The sequence below is a fragment of the Rhipicephalus sanguineus genome, chromosome 5 (assembly GCF_013339695.2).
Source record: "Rhipicephalus sanguineus isolate Rsan-2018 chromosome 5, BIME_Rsan_1.4, whole genome shotgun sequence".
Taxonomy (NCBI): domain Eukaryota; kingdom Metazoa; phylum Arthropoda; class Arachnida; order Ixodida; family Ixodidae; genus Rhipicephalus; species Rhipicephalus sanguineus.
In genome coordinates this window covers 188602141-188619071 of record NC_051180.1, presented here as the reverse complement: position 1 = coordinate 188619071, position 16931 = coordinate 188602141, and the positions used below count along the sequence as shown (strand labels likewise).

At 47.7% G+C, this 16931-nt stretch overlaps 4 non-coding genes across 4 annotated transcripts; all 4 read right to left on the bottom strand.

The window, feature by feature from the left end:
- Nucleotides 1–5447: 5447 nt before the first annotated feature.
- Nucleotides 5448–5521, bottom strand: Trnas-gga (transfer RNA serine (anticodon GGA)). The gene has a single exon. It is a non-coding gene; the product is annotated as a tRNA-Ser (tRNA).
- A 204-nt stretch (nt 5522–5725) lies between these two features.
- On the bottom strand, nt 5726–5799 carry Trnas-gga (transfer RNA serine (anticodon GGA)). Its single transcript has one exon. It is a non-coding gene; the product is annotated as a tRNA-Ser (tRNA).
- Nucleotides 5800–6004: 205 nt separating this feature from the next.
- On the bottom strand, nt 6005–6078 carry Trnas-gga (transfer RNA serine (anticodon GGA)). The gene has a single exon. It is a non-coding gene; the product is annotated as a tRNA-Ser (tRNA).
- Nucleotides 6079–6282: 204 nt separating this feature from the next.
- Nucleotides 6283–6356, bottom strand: Trnas-gga (transfer RNA serine (anticodon GGA)). The gene has a single exon. It is a non-coding gene; the product is annotated as a tRNA-Ser (tRNA).
- Between the last annotated feature and the right edge of the window lie 10575 nt (nt 6357–16931).

Below are 16931 nucleotides of genomic sequence, written 5' to 3'. Positions count from 1 at the left end.
ACAATGGACAAGAACACACAACACACACGAGCGCTGACTTACAACTGGATTTATTTTGCACCAAACAGCCTTATAAATGCGCTTAAACTTGACAAATGACAGATCGATAGTCAAAGAGAAATGATCGTTTTTTTTTCTTTTTTTTTTTGGTTTATCAACCACGATATACTAACAACCTGATTTTTGCTCTTTCCAAGAGCCAATTGACCTACATACCACGATAACAAAACCCAGAAATGGACACTTATCAACACGTTGCTAACAGCACTATCACAATGCTCACAATGGTACAATTATTTGCGCCAGCGAGCTATTCTTATGTCGCAGCGGTGGACTGCTACCGGCCTGCCGGGTGTTGACAACAGGAGTACTATCACCTAATGCGTCCTTCGAGAGCCTATAGGGAACCCAAGCTCAAGTTTGGGCGCGACGCTCGCGTGGCCGAGCTATGCGTCACTGGGGGCAAACGCTGCCCGCGAAGGCAGTTTGTCGCCAGATTTGGCAGCGGCGGCGGCAAGGGCAGGCGCACGCATGCGCTCCTCATTCGGCCCGATCACTGCTAGTCAGCAATAGTTACACTGCGACGCACCACAGATGCAATCCGAGAGCTCTATGCATGCGCAGAAGCGGGGGCGGCAGTGTTGTGGCCGTGGATGCCCCCAGTTGCGATAAGAGCAGTGGCGACGCTCGACGTTGCTGTGGAAGCCAATTTACAGTAGCTGCGAATGCATTCACTGAGAACTTAGAAGGGAGGCATGCTGTCCGATGACAGCTTAGAAATAGAGCTGTTGCTAATATTCTACGAGTTGTAGTCGTCAGAAAGTTGTTTCTGAAGTACTATAGTGTTGTTCATCAGTCCTATTTTCAAAATAAAACTTCACAAATGTTCGTCACATAGTCACATCACACAACACCAATTTTGGTGTATATCAAGCATGAAAAACGACCGCGAGTTCACCATGGCGTGGGCATGTAACCATGCTATGCATGACATGCAAGTCACTATTTTCTTATTAGGGTGTTTTAGCTTGTACGTATCTTCTTTACGTTACCGGTTACCGGTTACCGGATACCGCATGGAGTCTGCGAATCACCTTACGGAACGTATGCCTTTTGCGGAATGTAAACTACTCGCCGGATAGGCTTTACGTTCACGGCTCTATCTCGCAAGTCCACCATCGTTCCCTGGCTATTCGCGATATCCGCTTCGCGGAGACTCCAGCCGCCGAGTTCAAATATAAGCCGGACGTGCGAGCGCAACTTACGATCACCTAATTTCAGCCGGATTACCGAGGCTAGAGCGACCTAGAATCCCGAATCGCAAACGTGAGAGGCCTAAACACCGCTGACAGGCTGGATAGGTGGCGCCATCTAGCGGGGCCACGATGTACCAGGCAAGCAAAAATTTCGTATTTCAGAAACATCGGGCGTTCTACTTCCACTGTAAATGGCCCCTTGCAGCGGGCATAATTACGATATGAGTTGCCTTTTTTAATCATTTCCCCCATCAAGAACCACTAAGCGAAAACAAACGTGCCACGATCTGTGGTTGCACAAAGCGTCCAAAGATGTCGACACCATCGCCCGGTAACCCGGTATACATGCCTGCACGTGACGTGAGAGACCGGTTCTTTTGCGCTGGTCCACCCAAGATGGCGGCCACCGTGACTTTTTTATCTCATTAGAGTGTGTCAGTGCAGAGCGCTCTTTTGTGCTGTCCCCGCTTTCTTTGTTCGCCAGCCGCGCCAAGGGGGAACACAAAGGAACGCGGGGGTTTTGGTGTGAAAGATGCTTGGGTGCACCGGCACTAATCTGATGGCGAGCCGTCACCGTTTCTTGCTCGACGCGCTCGAACAAAAGCTCACGGAGCGTCTCAACCCGCTGGTCCCCCAAGATGGCGGCCATGGTGACGTCAATGCAAGCTATGTATTGCTACACTCATTCGCTTATACCGGGATACTGCACACGCTAAAAACCTCTCTTATGATTTTGCCGCAGCGTAATTCAATATTATCTAAATTAAATGTAGTTTAAATGCAGTTATCATCACCACTTAGTGGTTTGCGCAAACGTAAAGGTTTACGTTTGGGCAGCTAAAAATCTGTACTAAAACTCGAGTTCCGGTGAAACGGTAAACGTAATCCGGTAACGGTAACGTAAAGAAGTATACGTTACAAGCTGAAACTCCCTATTGCCACCTGTCACATATGTTCGTCATAGAGTCACGTCACACAGCACCAATTTTGGTGTATACCAGGCGCGCGAAATGGCCGGTACGTAAGTCATGACGCAATGACATGCATGTCATTATTAACATGAAAGTGTTTTATGCCGGGGTCCACCAAGACTTTCATGACGTATTTCCGCCACGGAAGTACGTCAGCAAAATGTACGCAATCAGATGGCAAAGAAAAAAAATAAGAAAAAGTTCTGTTGACAGGAGTCGAACCCATGACCTCTCGGTGCCGGAACGATGGCTGGCGGGCGCTTATCCCACTGAGCTACCGCCAAACGCTTTACGGAGAAAAACTGCAACTCGGCCTAGTTGGAACAAATTCATTCTTCACTTACTCGCGCAAACACACAGGGACGAGAAGAGACTTACTTCTTGTCCCGGTGTGTTGGCGCGAGTAAGTGAAGAATGACATCACAGAGGTTACATGACCGCGCCTTTTATCTTTCACACTTTCCTCTCACAGTGCTCTTGGATGAATGGATGGATACTATGAGCGTCCCCTTTATAACGGGGCGGTGACATGAGTGCCACCAGGCTCGAAAAAAAAAAAGCAGAAATGCGGCGTTGCTACGACTATCCCATTCGGCGCGTTTCCAATAGAAGTGCAATTTCGTCAATGCTTTAACACACCCCAAGCCTCACTCATAGCATCCATCCATATTGTCACACCCGCTTCATGTTTTATTTTGAGGTATTCGGTTTTGACCCGCGTGGACGGTTAGCAACGTTTGAGACTGACCGCGCCGCAGTGTTCGGGAAGCTTCGCGATTGTAGTGTATCATTTTGTTAACATTGCGCACAGGACGCGAATAGTCAAGATTATTCCAGAGCTTGCGCGACCACCAGTGATAAGGCTGGAAAGCTCGATGCGTGATGTATAAAAGCCGGCGCGTCCCAGCAACGATCAGTTTTTTCGACGGCCGACGCTCTGTTCACCGCTATCAGTGTACAGTGTGTATGGCCATAGTTTGACTTTCCGTTTCCTGGCCACAAGTTCGGCCAAATAAAATGTTTCATCTTGGACACGCCGACTGCTGCCTTCGTCGACGTCACGACTCCGTGACATCTGGTGGAGGTGCTGTTCGTCCATGTTTCGGACGCCCCCGTCAAGCCGTGAACACAGAACAAGTCGCAAAGAAGACATCGACGCCAATACCGAGCAGCGAGCAAGCCGCAGGCAACAAGCTCTACCGCCACAGTACGGGCCTCTACCTGAAAAGACCCGGCGAGCCAAGACCCTGACCGACCAAAGCGACGATGACAGCCACTGTGCCGCCTGCACCGAGTGCTCCGGCAACCCAGGGAGCCGCCAACGTTCCGCGGTTCATCATTCGAAGACTCGGAAACCAGGATTGAAATATACGACCGTGTCGCCGCTTTTAACACTTGCAGCACCGAAGACAAGCTGCGTCACGTCTACTTCTACCCAAGGCCGGATCCAGCCACTAATTTGGGGGGGTGGGGTCGCTTGAAAAAAACTGGAGAGAGGGGGGGGGGTGACCTTTGTTTTTAGTAGTTACTGTTATTAAAAAACCCATCACAACATAAATAGTGTTAATTTGTGCTTAAAGTGGTACCACTCATTTGTGCTAATCAGTTTTCTAATCTTACGAAATTGGAAGATTACTACAAATTACGGGCTACCACACTTCAGATATATGCCCATTTTGCTGCGCTATAAGCCTTTGTTAGAAATCGGGCTGCGTGGCCGGTGCGAACACGGGTTGGTGTCTTGTTGGGCAGTCATCGGGATAAGTTGATGGAAGGAAGAAAGGTATATATACAAGTATTTACATTATTCAGATCACAGGGAACAGGCATGATGCTCTCCGGTGCACCAGCACCGGATTAAATGATCAGATTGAGGTCCACCCCATTTTCCCTCTCTCCACGCGGTCACCAGGATTCCACCAATCCCGGAACCTTGGTAGGGTCAAAATGATGAGCACACACCTGCACTTCAAAATTCAATGTCCCCTTGACCGCGCAGGACTTCAGAGGTTGAGGTCCGCCACCTCTCACGATCCTTTCGGGGATTAGGAGGCTCGTTGACCTCGCGTTGTCAGCACTTGCACGCGGATTATACGTTTGGACAAGAATCATTCGTATGGCGCCGAAGAGACGACACGGCAGGTGCGCGGTGCGCTATTAGAGTCTTTTAGCAAGTTACGGAAACACGGTGGAGGCGAAAATGTTTGAGGCCCGTGTACTTAGATTTAGGTGCACGTTAAAGAACCCCAGGTGATCAAAATTTCCGGAGCCCTCCACTACGGAGTCTCTCATAATCATATGGTGGTTTTGGGACGTTAAACCCCAGATATTATTAAGTTACGGAAACACGGTACGCAAATAGGGTATGTGATTACGGTAGCGCTCCTCCTCTCTCGCTCGTCCGCTCCCAGTTCCAGTGAGCACTAGTGCGTCCCCCGAACGATAGGTGGATTGTTAAGAATGCATGGGCTGACAGGCAATAATGAGGCGTGACACCGCACAGTAAATTTCGAAAAAGGTTTTGTGGTGTTGGGCTGCCTTCACCGGCAAAAGGTCGACGACCTGGAAAGGAGGAGCGTTACCGTCATACGGTAGCATATTTGCGTACCGTATTTCCGTAACTAGCTAAAACTCTAATATATCGGGCTGAGCATGAGCAAGAGATGCTGAATATATGAGCGTGCGACATATCGCTTGTACTTTAGCAAAATTATCTCAGTCAGTGTGGCATTGCTTCAGTACCTTTGAAACTTCCGAGCACAAAATCGTGGGTAGCGTTTATTTCATGCAAAAGAAAACAATTCATGTTCATATTCTTTCACATGTCTTGGAAAACATACCTTGAAGTTTTTTAACATATGGAAAAAATATACTGAAGCAAAAAGTACTTGATTCAATCATAATGTTACAGCGGATTATGTAGGATATTAGTACATTCCTCGTAACTGCATTAGAAGGGCATCAGAAAACCGGAGTTCACAGAAAAAAGAATCGCCTGAGGTTTCGTTCTTGTAAACCTATCATTATGACGAGCGAAAGGTATGTTTGGCTTGGTTTTACAAAGACTATGCAAGTAGTGCAAATAAGTTCTGCGGAATCCCGCAAGGTGGCGGAAGGGTTAAGAAAGGGAAAATAGACAACCACCGGTTTGTAGCACGAAGCCACAAGGAAATCCATACGGATTTCTCAGAAATAAAGCCTCTCAGTTGCCGAAAAATTCGTCCTGGTCCGGGGATCGAACCCGGGACCAACGCCTTTCCGGGGCGGTCGCTCTACCACTTGAGCTAACCAGGAAGCTAGCAATTGGCAGCGCGAGGGCGAATTCATCGACAGCTCGAAGCAACTGGACATATATTGCAAATCAGTTCTGCGGAATCCCGCAAGGTGGCGGAAGGGTTAAGAAAGGGAAAATAGACAACCACCGGTTTGTAGCACGAAGCCACAAGGAAATCCATACGGATTTCTCAGAAATAAAGCCTCTTAGTTGCCGAAAAATTCGTCCTGGTCCGGGGATCGAACCCGGGACCAACGCCTTTCCGGGGCGGTCGCTCTACCACTTGAGCTAACCAGGAAGCTAGCAATTGGCAGCGCGAGGGCGAATTCATCGACAGCTCGAAGCAACTGGACATATATTGCAAATCAGTTCTGCGGAATCCCGCAAGGTGGCGGAAGGGTTAAGAAAGGGAAAATAGACAACCACCGGTTGTCTAGCACGAAGCCACAAGGAAATCCATACGGATTTCTCAGAAATAAAGCCTCTTAGTTGCCGAAAAATTCGTCCTGGTCCGGGGATCGAACCCGGGACCAACGCCTTTCCGGGGCGGTCGCTCTACCAATTGAGCTAACCAGGAAGCTAGCAATTGGCAGCGCGAGGGCGAATTCATCGACAGCTCGAAGCAACTGGACATATATTGCAAATCAGTTCTGCGGAATCCCGCAAGGTGGCGGAAGGGTTAAGAAAGGGAAAATAGACAACCACCGGTTTGTAGCACGAAGCCACAAGGAAATCCATACGGATTTCTCAGAAATAAAGCCTCTTAGTTGCCGAAAAATTCGTCCTGGTCCGGGGATCGAACCCGGGACCAACGCCTTTCCGGGGCGGTCGCTCTACCAATTGAGCTAACCAGGAAGCTAGCAATTGGCAGCGCGAGGGCGAATTCATCGACAGCTCGAAGCAACTGGACATATATTGCAAATCAGTTCTGCGGAATCCCGCAAGGTGGCGTGCAGCGCATATAATCGCCCATCGTAGCAGCTGCACGCCCAATACTTCTTTCAAATGTGCCCGCATGGGAGCCTTCGTCCCTTTTTCCTATTCTTCTAAGCTTGATTTCGGCTGTTGTAGAGCGACATTTTTAGTTGGGTCCTCATCTGCTAGCTCGCGCTGCCCATATTTTGCAAGGCAAGGCGTTTGCGTGAGGCGGGTGCCAGTAAAGTCGAAAGAACAGGGAAAAATCTAGGGACTTTAGGTGCCAGCGCGCGCTGCCCATGGTTGCCAGGCGTGGCCACGCATGCGCAAAGGAGGCCCATGTGGAACGTACGGCAAAGAACCTCTCCCGCAATGGGAAGCGACCGTCTGCGTTAGTGCGGCTTTTAGCCGCCGGGCGCCGCCACCGTAGTAGACCCGCCGTCGCGTCGTCGCTCGCGGAAACAAATGCCGTGGCTGCATTCGAAGCTGCTGTATGGTTCAGTTTTCGGCTGCATTCGCGTTGTTTAAAGTATAATGGAAACTTGTAAACTGGAATCATGAAGCCATAGAGTTTCATACATTAACCTATAGAGGAAACTGGCGCTGCGATCGTTCAACCACCATGGGAATGATGGGAAGTACAGGCTTCGGATTGGATTCCGTTAGCTAGCGAACTGTCTACGGATCTTTTTCTACAGTTTCAGTTTCGTTATTCGCGAGGCGTGGGCAGTTGGGTGCGTTGCAAAGCACTCAAGCAGTGCCTTTGTTGTTCAAAGAGGCTGAAGACCGCTAGGTTTCTTGCTTTGCTGCCACGTTGCAGCTTTACAGGTTGTATTGACAGTTTTAGCAAAGCGTCGGTGCACTCAACCGCTGCGCATAGATGTAGCGGTCCCATGCCAGTGCAGGAAATTGCATAGAGTTCACGTTTTGTGATAAGCGCTACTTGTCAAAACTCTTTCAAATCGACTGCAAAACGACGGCGAAGCTAAGTAGACGTACCGTCGCGCTCCTCTGACTCGACTTCACAACAAAACGAGATGCGTTGGGGACAGGCCACTTCGACAGACGCATCGGGCATCGCAGCAGATAATACGTTAAGTGTTGTCACTCAATACGGTACTGTTATTCCCATAAATAGATAATGCGTACTTGAGGGAAAGAGAAGCGCGCTTGTTTTAAGTGTTGTAAAGAAAGTAATTCATTATATTATGATGCCAAATCTGGAACACAATTGCAGAACAATACACACACTGGTGGTTGAATTTGTCCAGGTTTCAGTTCCATCTCACGGTCACGCAAACTTGTTGCAATAAGTTTTACGTACAAAAGAATGAAGAAAGTTTTATTTGGAAATAACTTCATATCGCTTCGTTTTACACTCGGCAAACAAGCTTCGCGAATCTCAAGAACCTAATCCATCCGAAGCAAATCCGAAGCCTGTACTTCCCATCATTCCCATAGTGGTTGAAGCGCCGCTCAAGGAGCCCGCGTAGACACTAGCGCCAGATTCCCCTCTAGGTATCATTGTAAGAAACTCTATGCATGAAGCACTTGTCGTTCTGGGCAACCAGCCTATTTCGAAGGCATGTGTCTTTCGCGGCTATTTCATCGAGACGCTCGCGCATCGTCTGCTAGCCCGGTACCAGAGAGCGCATGCCAGTGGTGCGCGGAAAACTGTTGTCACCGTTACGTTCGCTTGACTGAGAGTCGGTTTTAGATGCGAAGTATCTCTTGCTCGGGGGTATGTAACGCGGCGTGGTAATCCGCACGCGGCGTAGTAGTCCGCACTTACACTACGCATGCGGAACTCTCCTCAATCCCTCTCGTCAACAGCTGCGCGTCACTCTCCCCACTTCTCTACAAGCCCCTGCTTGCGCTTCTCTTGCGTTCTCGCTTCTGCTCTCGCGGCACATACGCTACTCTCCTCATCTAGTCTCCTCTCCTTCAAGTGGTAGAGCGCTGCGCGCGTTCAGTCCAGCGCTTGCCTCAGTTGGCTCCTCTGAAATGCGGGCTCGCCATGCCGAAATTCTCCTGCGCAGCGCCGCGATGAGCGCCAGCGCATGCGCGTCCCCTCCCGCTCTCTCTCCTCTCCTACGCTGTCTCTCTCTCGCGCGCCTGTCGACCACGTTCCCCGCACGCCCTGTGAGAATTAACGGCCAGGCTAAAGAGAAGACACGACGCGCGTAGTGTTCCTCTTCGCGTTCCACGACGCGAGGTCGGTAGCATGCCCAGCGAACGCCAACGGAACGCGATCGTGAAAGTGCTTCGGCTTCGCGTTGCCTCATGGTCACCTTTAGCCGGAGATGGTGTAATTTTTGACTGTCTGAAAGTCGATTTTCGAAAGCAGCATTTGCCAAGAGCTAATACTAAAAGCTTGGGTGCTTAAAGTTCCCCAATGCGTGCTACCGTCTACTGGTGTAGCATACTACACGCAAGCCTGGAGTTCATGCGCTAAATAGCATGAAATGTCACTAGACTGCTTCCAGGGATATACGTAATTGCCCGTTCCCTTCGTAAAGCTTTTGAGAATTACGTTTGTTGCCACCGGGAGAAAGCAACAGCTGGTGCCAAAAAAAGAACTATGCCAAGTGATTCCACCATTTCAGAGCTTAAACCAGTTAAATCGTGGTGGTACGGAAAACAAACAAAAACAGCTACATATGCCGCGCGCTTCCTGCAACACCGACTGGTGTGTGTGAACAGACGCTGACTTTCAAGTATAAAGTCGTAGTGCCGACTCTAAACATGAGCCAATGTGAAAGGCGTGAAAAATGGCGCGGCCTGTTGCCAGTTGCTTGAGCTCGTCTTTGTATTTGTCGGCGGACTGTTGTAGCCTCAGTATCTGGCTCCTCAGGTATCTTTCTTTTCTCTTCCATTTGCCCTTTTCGGTAGTCAGCAAAGTAGAGAGGCCGACCTGGACGCTTTTGTCGCATGGGGCAGGCTACTCAGCTTTGTGCACTCATTTATTGTGACACTTTACATAATGATTGTCGGTTGTTTCGCCGGTGGTGCATGTGGTGTCCATGGGCTCCGATTCTTCAGCTTCGGGATCTAATGTCAGCGCTGCACGCACATGGCGGTGATCGCGAGGCAGCGTTGCTACTGGTACTACATGCATTCGTTGACTGTTCGGACGCAACACGGTTACGTTTAGGGATACTTGCCATGCTTAGTGCAGTTGTTACTTTGGGCTGCAAACGTGAAGGGTAGTCTGCAAAGAGTGACGCTAGTGCATCCTTCGTAAGCCGCCGCTTCTTATATTCTATGAAATCTTCGCGTCGTAAACGACGGCTGCATATTCTAGTGCAGTTTGAAGATGTATTAGGAGACCAATTATCCCGCCTAATTACTGCAAGCCACCTCTACCGAACACCAGCGGCAGCTGGAATTTCATGGAACGACAGCCGAACAGTGTATTAAGGCGAAAGCCTTAAATGCCTCATCAAACGCGAAAATTGACCGTCGGCGGCGTCAGCAAGAGTGATGCAAAAAATAATTATGTGATGACGTCATCATATGACGTCACAGATAATAACATTGTGACATCATCGTGACGTCGTCATATTACATTTTCGCTTGGTCAAAATAGACCGATCACTGAGGCAGTGCATGCCTCCGTTGATGTGCAGAAAGCTTGCACTGCCTCCGATCCTTGAGGCTGTAAGAAAACCACGATAGGCGCAGAAATATCTCGGAGGGAGGCAGGGAATGTTCAATAAATTGACTGGAAGAAAAAGAAGAAGATGGCTTTCGTCTTTCAGTCGTCTTAGATGAATGCGTAACCTTTGCAGAGTGGAACACAACAGTATGACATACTAAGGCATTGGGGCGGTTGCCAATAGCCTGAAATAGAAAATAAAACGCGAATACTATCAAACTCGAGTGCAAGTATAGAACCGGTAGCACGGCCTGGAAGACTGCCCGCGGAATACGTACAGCGGGGATGGAAAGACACGCGTATATGCGGCATCTGCATTGTTTGCTGTTTCACATTTATTTTCACGTGGTTATAGCCTGGATGATTGATGAGACGACGAAGTCATCCATGACAGAATAAAAGACTATCTAGAATCTTTTTATTGCCACCATGCATGGTTAAAGCGTCATGAAAACAGTGCGCCGCTATGTTCGCGTTTCTTTTCATCCCCCTGTACCTGTGAAAGCCTGCAAGAAGCACAAATGCAATTAAACTCGGATGCAAACACGAATTCGTGAGCTTCGTGATACGCGCGGGCGTTCAGCGCCAGCTTCCCGTAGTCTTAGAGTCACTGGAAAAATTTCAGAGTATCGCATCTGTTTTCCGCGCGCCGCCGCCGACGCGATTGGCCTCCCCGCATCACGTGACCTCTCGCCGCCATATCCCTTCCAAGCGCTTTGGGTGCAGGCGCGTTGAACGCAAAGCGTGGTCGGACATTTAGCAGTATCACAGTCCTTAGAAGTACTTCGTCGCTTTTTTTAAACGCGTCATGCAGATGCCAAAGAATAGCTGAACAGCAACCGAACGTAACCTGGGATTCTCGTTTATTTTTGCATTCTGTGCGGGAAGAATTAACGTCAAAGAGCGTCGTTTTAGGTGCCTCAATGTTGGCCGCGGAATAAATTCGCCCCTCTCGAAGAACACTCCTTTCTGCAGTGAACTACACAAACTTTGCTGGAAAAGCTCTCATGCGACAGGAAACTTCATCTTTTCGGTTCGCCATGTTCAGCGATACTGAAAATTACATACCAGATACCTTTCTATTTGCTCGGCTGTTTATATCTCGATCTGTTGAACAGATTGTGCATTCATTTAGAGTTATAAACATGTCACGCACGAGAGCGAAATCGAAGATTTATTAAAATAATAACTGTTGACCTTGAAGGCAATTGTGGCGTCGTCGTTTGCCATTGCGCAAAACAGAAGCGTGGAACTCTGTTGATAACTTGGTGTAAGGCAATGTTATTAAGCGTATTTTTAAATTTTTTGCAAAAGAAATGTTGCTAGTGCTGCACTGCGCCAAGCGTACCCTTACAATACTGTTTAGTGGGTAAGCAATGGTCACAGGAAAAAAAAAAATCGGCAGATCCCACTCATTGAGGGAGTCATTTCATGCGAGCCCTAGGTCTATATATTGTGTTGCAGTAGCATGCGCTTTAAAAATTTCCGGGACGTGCTATTTCCGATTAAAAGGACATAAATCACTGTGCCGAGGAAGTTTTATAAGAGTGCAGTATGAAAAAAAAAGTTGAAATTAAAAGCAGTGGAGCAACCGAACCCCAGCTGTTTAGGCGCTGGCAACGTCAAAAAAAAAAAAAAAGTTTGTCGGAACACAGCAAAATATTTGCAAATGCACTGCAACGTCGGGAATATTAAAGAGACAAAAAAAGGGAAATTAAACAAATAATTAGTGATGTCAACAATAATTTTTGATGGCCTATTTTCTAGGTGTCTGTTAGGAAAAGACAACGTATTCGCAAAATAAGATGCACCTTACCTACCGCAGGCCGATTCGCTCGTACGTTCGGCTGCTGGCGTTCGAAACAGAGACATAAATACGTCACGCACAACTTCCAGTTACTGTACACACACACCACTTCTATTACACATAACACCCAGTTGAACAGCAAGCATGGTGCGCAAGCAAGGTATGCGTCAGTGATCAGTCGAAGGACGTAATGTTGAATGTTCTCGATGTTGTTCGTAATGTTCTAGTGTACGCTATGAAGTGAACCTGAACACCGACTGCAAAGCTAGCGCAAACAGTCAAGATATCACCAAGTGTCGAAGTAAATGGCATCTCGCACGAAGTCACTGCGCTAATGCAACTATGTTTACAGCTCCGGACCTAACGAACACACCCGGCCGTGACACGAAAAGAGACCGATGAAGCCATAAAGAGTTCGCGAGCACATGGCAACATTTGCCGCACGTTTCATTAGTTACACCGCTTACCGCGCAGTCGATTCACAACTGTCGATTACTCGAAATCACTTCTAATATCCTCTTGAAAAACACACACACACACATTGCAGTTCCGCCGAGCGTAACACGGCATCGAAGCGAAAACGGTCACTTCTCAACACACGCTAGCAACGCGCCGGACAGTCCGGAAGGGAAATGGCCGCCGCCGCCCAATGTTGCCTGCGTGCAGCCCACCTTTGCGGTACTGTGAAATTTTCCAGTGACTCTACGTAGTCTACTTGCACAGCGCCACCACGCGGCAGCGGCGAGCGGAAGCGGAGCGCGCGTTCGACGGCCCGAGGAGAGCGCTCGCCCAGGCACTGAAAAATAGAGAAGGCGCTGGCCAAGCGCGTTCTCGTGTTTATCTGGCACGCACCTCTAGCCATGCTGCTGCTCTTCTTTTGCAAAGGCCGGCCGGACGAACCTTGCATTATGTTTGCGCTGCGGCGGCTGAAGGTCATTGCGACGCGATGAATGACCTTGCGAGATATGCAGTATTATAACTATCGCTCTAAAAATGACTGTTTTTAGATGGCTGTTTTAACAATTTGTATAAATTCGGCGTATAGCTTAAAACCTAAGTTTGATGTCGGTGCCCATGCTGTTCTTGGTCGTTCAATGTTCTACTCAGAGGGTCACCAACTAGCCCAAACATCTTGAATAATCAGTGCAACAGCAGACAATGCATAAAGAAAGGAACAAGGACAAGCGCTGTGTGTTATACATTGTCCACTGTTTCTTGAACCAACTAGACCATCCTCTATTAACTGCTGATCTACAAGCACTGATGGTGTTCCTCTTCCTAATTGATAAAACTGATCACACTGCTCTTCTTACACAAGAACATGGCATGGTGCAAAGTGCAACCTCCTAATAAATCACACTTAAGAGACTCAGGATTACACTATTTATTTACAACTTAGGCGTTTTACAAGCACAGCACATTATAATAAGTAACAGCTAGTTCAAGGGACAATAGCGTGTATTTTCGCAAATAAAAGCAATGCGAGAAGACAAGGCGTTACCACATTGAAGTTATGCAATGGCGTATCTTCATCATGAAGTTTCTTACAACATTTCTTGTTTCTCATGCAAGATCTTAAAAGCATGATACTATATCGACTGCAAAACAACAGCGAAGATGGTCCGACATATTTTTGCCCTTCCTTGAAGACAAATTAGCTGGATTGCCGAAAGACTTGTAGACTTACACTGCATGAATCTGGCCAACTTTAATGAGCTTGCATTCGGAGTTTGGAAAAAACTGAACATCATACCATATACATATGGTAAATAAGAGAAATCGATGCGTACATACTTTGTTTAACACGCAAACAAAATTCTCAAAAAAATATCCCTAGAAGAATGACACTACACAAAAATAGCAAATAAATGGTGAGAGGTACTAATTAAGTACAAACTCTTATTAGCAATTTTGCGACTGCGATTGTGCAGCCCGTGACAATGCTGTGCTGATAAGAACTCAACCCCACAGGTCTTCGGTTCGCCCGAACTTGAACACCAAGGCCCTGCAAAAAAACAGATAGCATTAATGACAGGCGAAAATGCTTGAGGCCCGTGTACTTAGATTTTGGTGCACGTTAAAGAACCCCAGGTGGTCGAAATTTCCGGAGCCCTCCGCTACGGTGTCTCTCATATACCGTAGTTTTGGGACGTTATACCCCAGCAATTTTTATTACTATTAAATTATAGACAACAGTACAGACTATTCGAATTACTGTTGTCCTCTGCGAGTGGCACTCCAGGCATGCATAGGTATGCATATGTATGACAAAGCTAAAACGCAGTGTGGTACGGGACCTCAAAGAATACACACAAGAGAGGTCACGCGCACAGCAAAAATGTTGTCTACGTCCCGTGCCAAATTTGTGGTCTGAAATTTAGCATTGAGAACCAACTGAAATTTAGCATTGTGAGCATGGGAGCAGCACACGCAGAGGGATGGCTCGCAATCTTTTCCTCGCCTGAAACGCTATGCTGACGTTAGCGCTGTGCTGCTATCATCCTTCACCTTGCAAGCAGCTCGGAACGTCACCTTCTAAGAGACTGCATGTGCGGCTTATCCTGGCGATTACATCGGCGCTTCATTCGACTACCCCCTGCCTGGCACTGCGCTTTTCGCGGACGTGCCAGCACCATGGTCAACGAGAGTAACGCAGCTCGCGCACTTAAGCGACCCTCGGGACAACTTCGCCTTCAGTGAGCATGGGAGCAACACACGCAGAGGGATGGCTCACAATCTTTTCCTCGCCCGAAACGCTATGCTGACGTTGGCGCTGTGCTGCTATCATCCTTCACCTTGCAAGCAGTTCGGAACGTCACCTTCTACGAGACTGTATGTGCGGCTTATCCTGGCGATTACAACGGCGCTTTTTTCGACTAAGCATGCTACATTAAAAAGAAGAGAGATGTTTGTGTAAGTGACACATCGGTTGTTCTGCGTGGTGGTGAATATAATTCCTTTCAATCTGTTTTAGATTAAATGGTTTTGCCATTCTCCTTACCGCGTGTATTTTGACGAGCGTGTGAGACGATGTGTGTGCGCATGGTTGCTACGGTTATATATGTCGCTGATTTTCTGAGAATAAAGTTAGTTGCGAGTGACGCCCTCTTCTGTTCTGTCTTGAATCCGTCCTTGATGGTACGCGTTTTTTTTTTTTTGTACTTCAGTACGCACTTTTCCCTAGGTGCACTCATAGGCCAAACTTTGCATACTTTTTTTCGGCGAACAAATTTTGCTTTCACAAAACTAACTTCGAAATCATTGTTCTGGGCCTAAAACCTGTACCTAAACAAATCTAATCGAAATCGGGAATGGTGACCGGGACCACGATCTCGTTATTACCTGGACACACTCAGCCGCCTCTAATATGATTGGTTTCGTACTTGAATTTTTAGACCTTTTATACCTCTGAGCACTGAACTCATGTTCAATGGAACATATTGGCAGGGTTTTGCAGCGCGCGAACATAGGAAAAAAAGGACAGAGTAGACAGAAAGAGCGCTGACTTCCAAATGACTATTTTGCAAAGTGGCAAAATATATGCGAGGAAAAGGAAGATAAAAAGCAAGCATACAGCCTAATCAAAGCCACTGTAATCGAAGCAAGTGGAACGGATCCACCATTGCCTTAACGCCCGGCCAAGTATTCACGTTCTAACTGCGATAATGAAACTGATGGGGAGCTTACGCAGTTTTCACCTAGTGAGTGAATTATTTCTGCTTCGGTGATCTCGCGGGTTAACTGATCCCTGTGCCTTGCCTTTATCGCGCATCGATCGAAGAGGGGACTGCAACCGCAATCCCGGCAATGGGTGCCAAGGTGCCCTTGTATCACATTATGTACACCCGTCGGCAAAATAGGTCGGGACGTGCGAGCGACGACCGAAATCAGATAAAACTGCATCGCCGCGCCATCTGACATGTAGAGCGCGCATGCGCATCCTTTCAATTTTGCAGCCCTATCTATTTACTCGCTGCAGCTGACCAAGTGATTACATGTACCGTTTTGCGCTAGGCGTCGCTTTCTTGCTTCAATCCATGACGTGCTCAGTTCGACGGGGGCATGGTGGCGGTGAAGTGTTCGCGGCTCGCTTCACAGACAACGCAGAGCAGCCGAACTTTTCGTTTGACGCGCTGCTGATTAAAAGCTCCTTTCGCAGAAATTCCGGTGTCGGTGTCTGCGTAAGTGTCGTTGGCAGTGCGCGAAAAATCAGCGCGTTCTGTGTGGCAAAAATGTGTTCAATGTTACGCGCACAGGCTTTCTTTTTCTCGCGGCACGTTCAGGCTAATTATGGAGAAGGCGATGCCAACTAGGCCCGATCAGGTTATCGTGTCCTACTCTTGGAGGCGGAGCTCAAACGTCCTTCTCGTTTTATCGTCTTCGAAGAGAAGCAGGGAACTTCTACGCTTTGATGCACACGCTATGTTCTTTTGAGCGCTCACTCAGCTTTTTTGAGTTCATCACTGCTGCCACGTGTTTTTGCAACTTTCTGCAGCCACGCGGAACATTGTGATTTACATGCTCTCTATAGAGGATATCGAAAGCTCTGAAGAACCCACGAAACACAAAACCTCTAAAAAACTTCTTGAAACGACTAAAAAGGTATGCAGACATCTAGGTATATTATGCAACGTTGAATAAACGTTTTTCACAAGAAGTTTTTTAGAAGACGTTGAAAAAACGTTTTTTACAAGAAGTCTTTTTAAAACGTTTAGTGAACATTTTTTTCTAGAGCTTTTGCCATTAAAATGCGCGCATATGAACTTCGGTCGCTCGTATACGTTCGTAATCGCAAATATTGGTCGCCTGAACCGCATGCGCAATAAAAAGAAAGGGTAGCGGGTTTATATTTCTCCCCATTTTAACATGTGAAGATCGGTAAACCAAATTTTCCCATCTTTTAGCCCACCATGCACGTGAAGGATACAAAATCATTCGCCGAACATCGATCACCATCGCTTAATTGATGAAATAAAATGTGATACAATGTATGGGCAGTATGGGGACCGAGAGTGCCCCCGGACCCTTCGAGCGTCATCTCCAGTTCGTT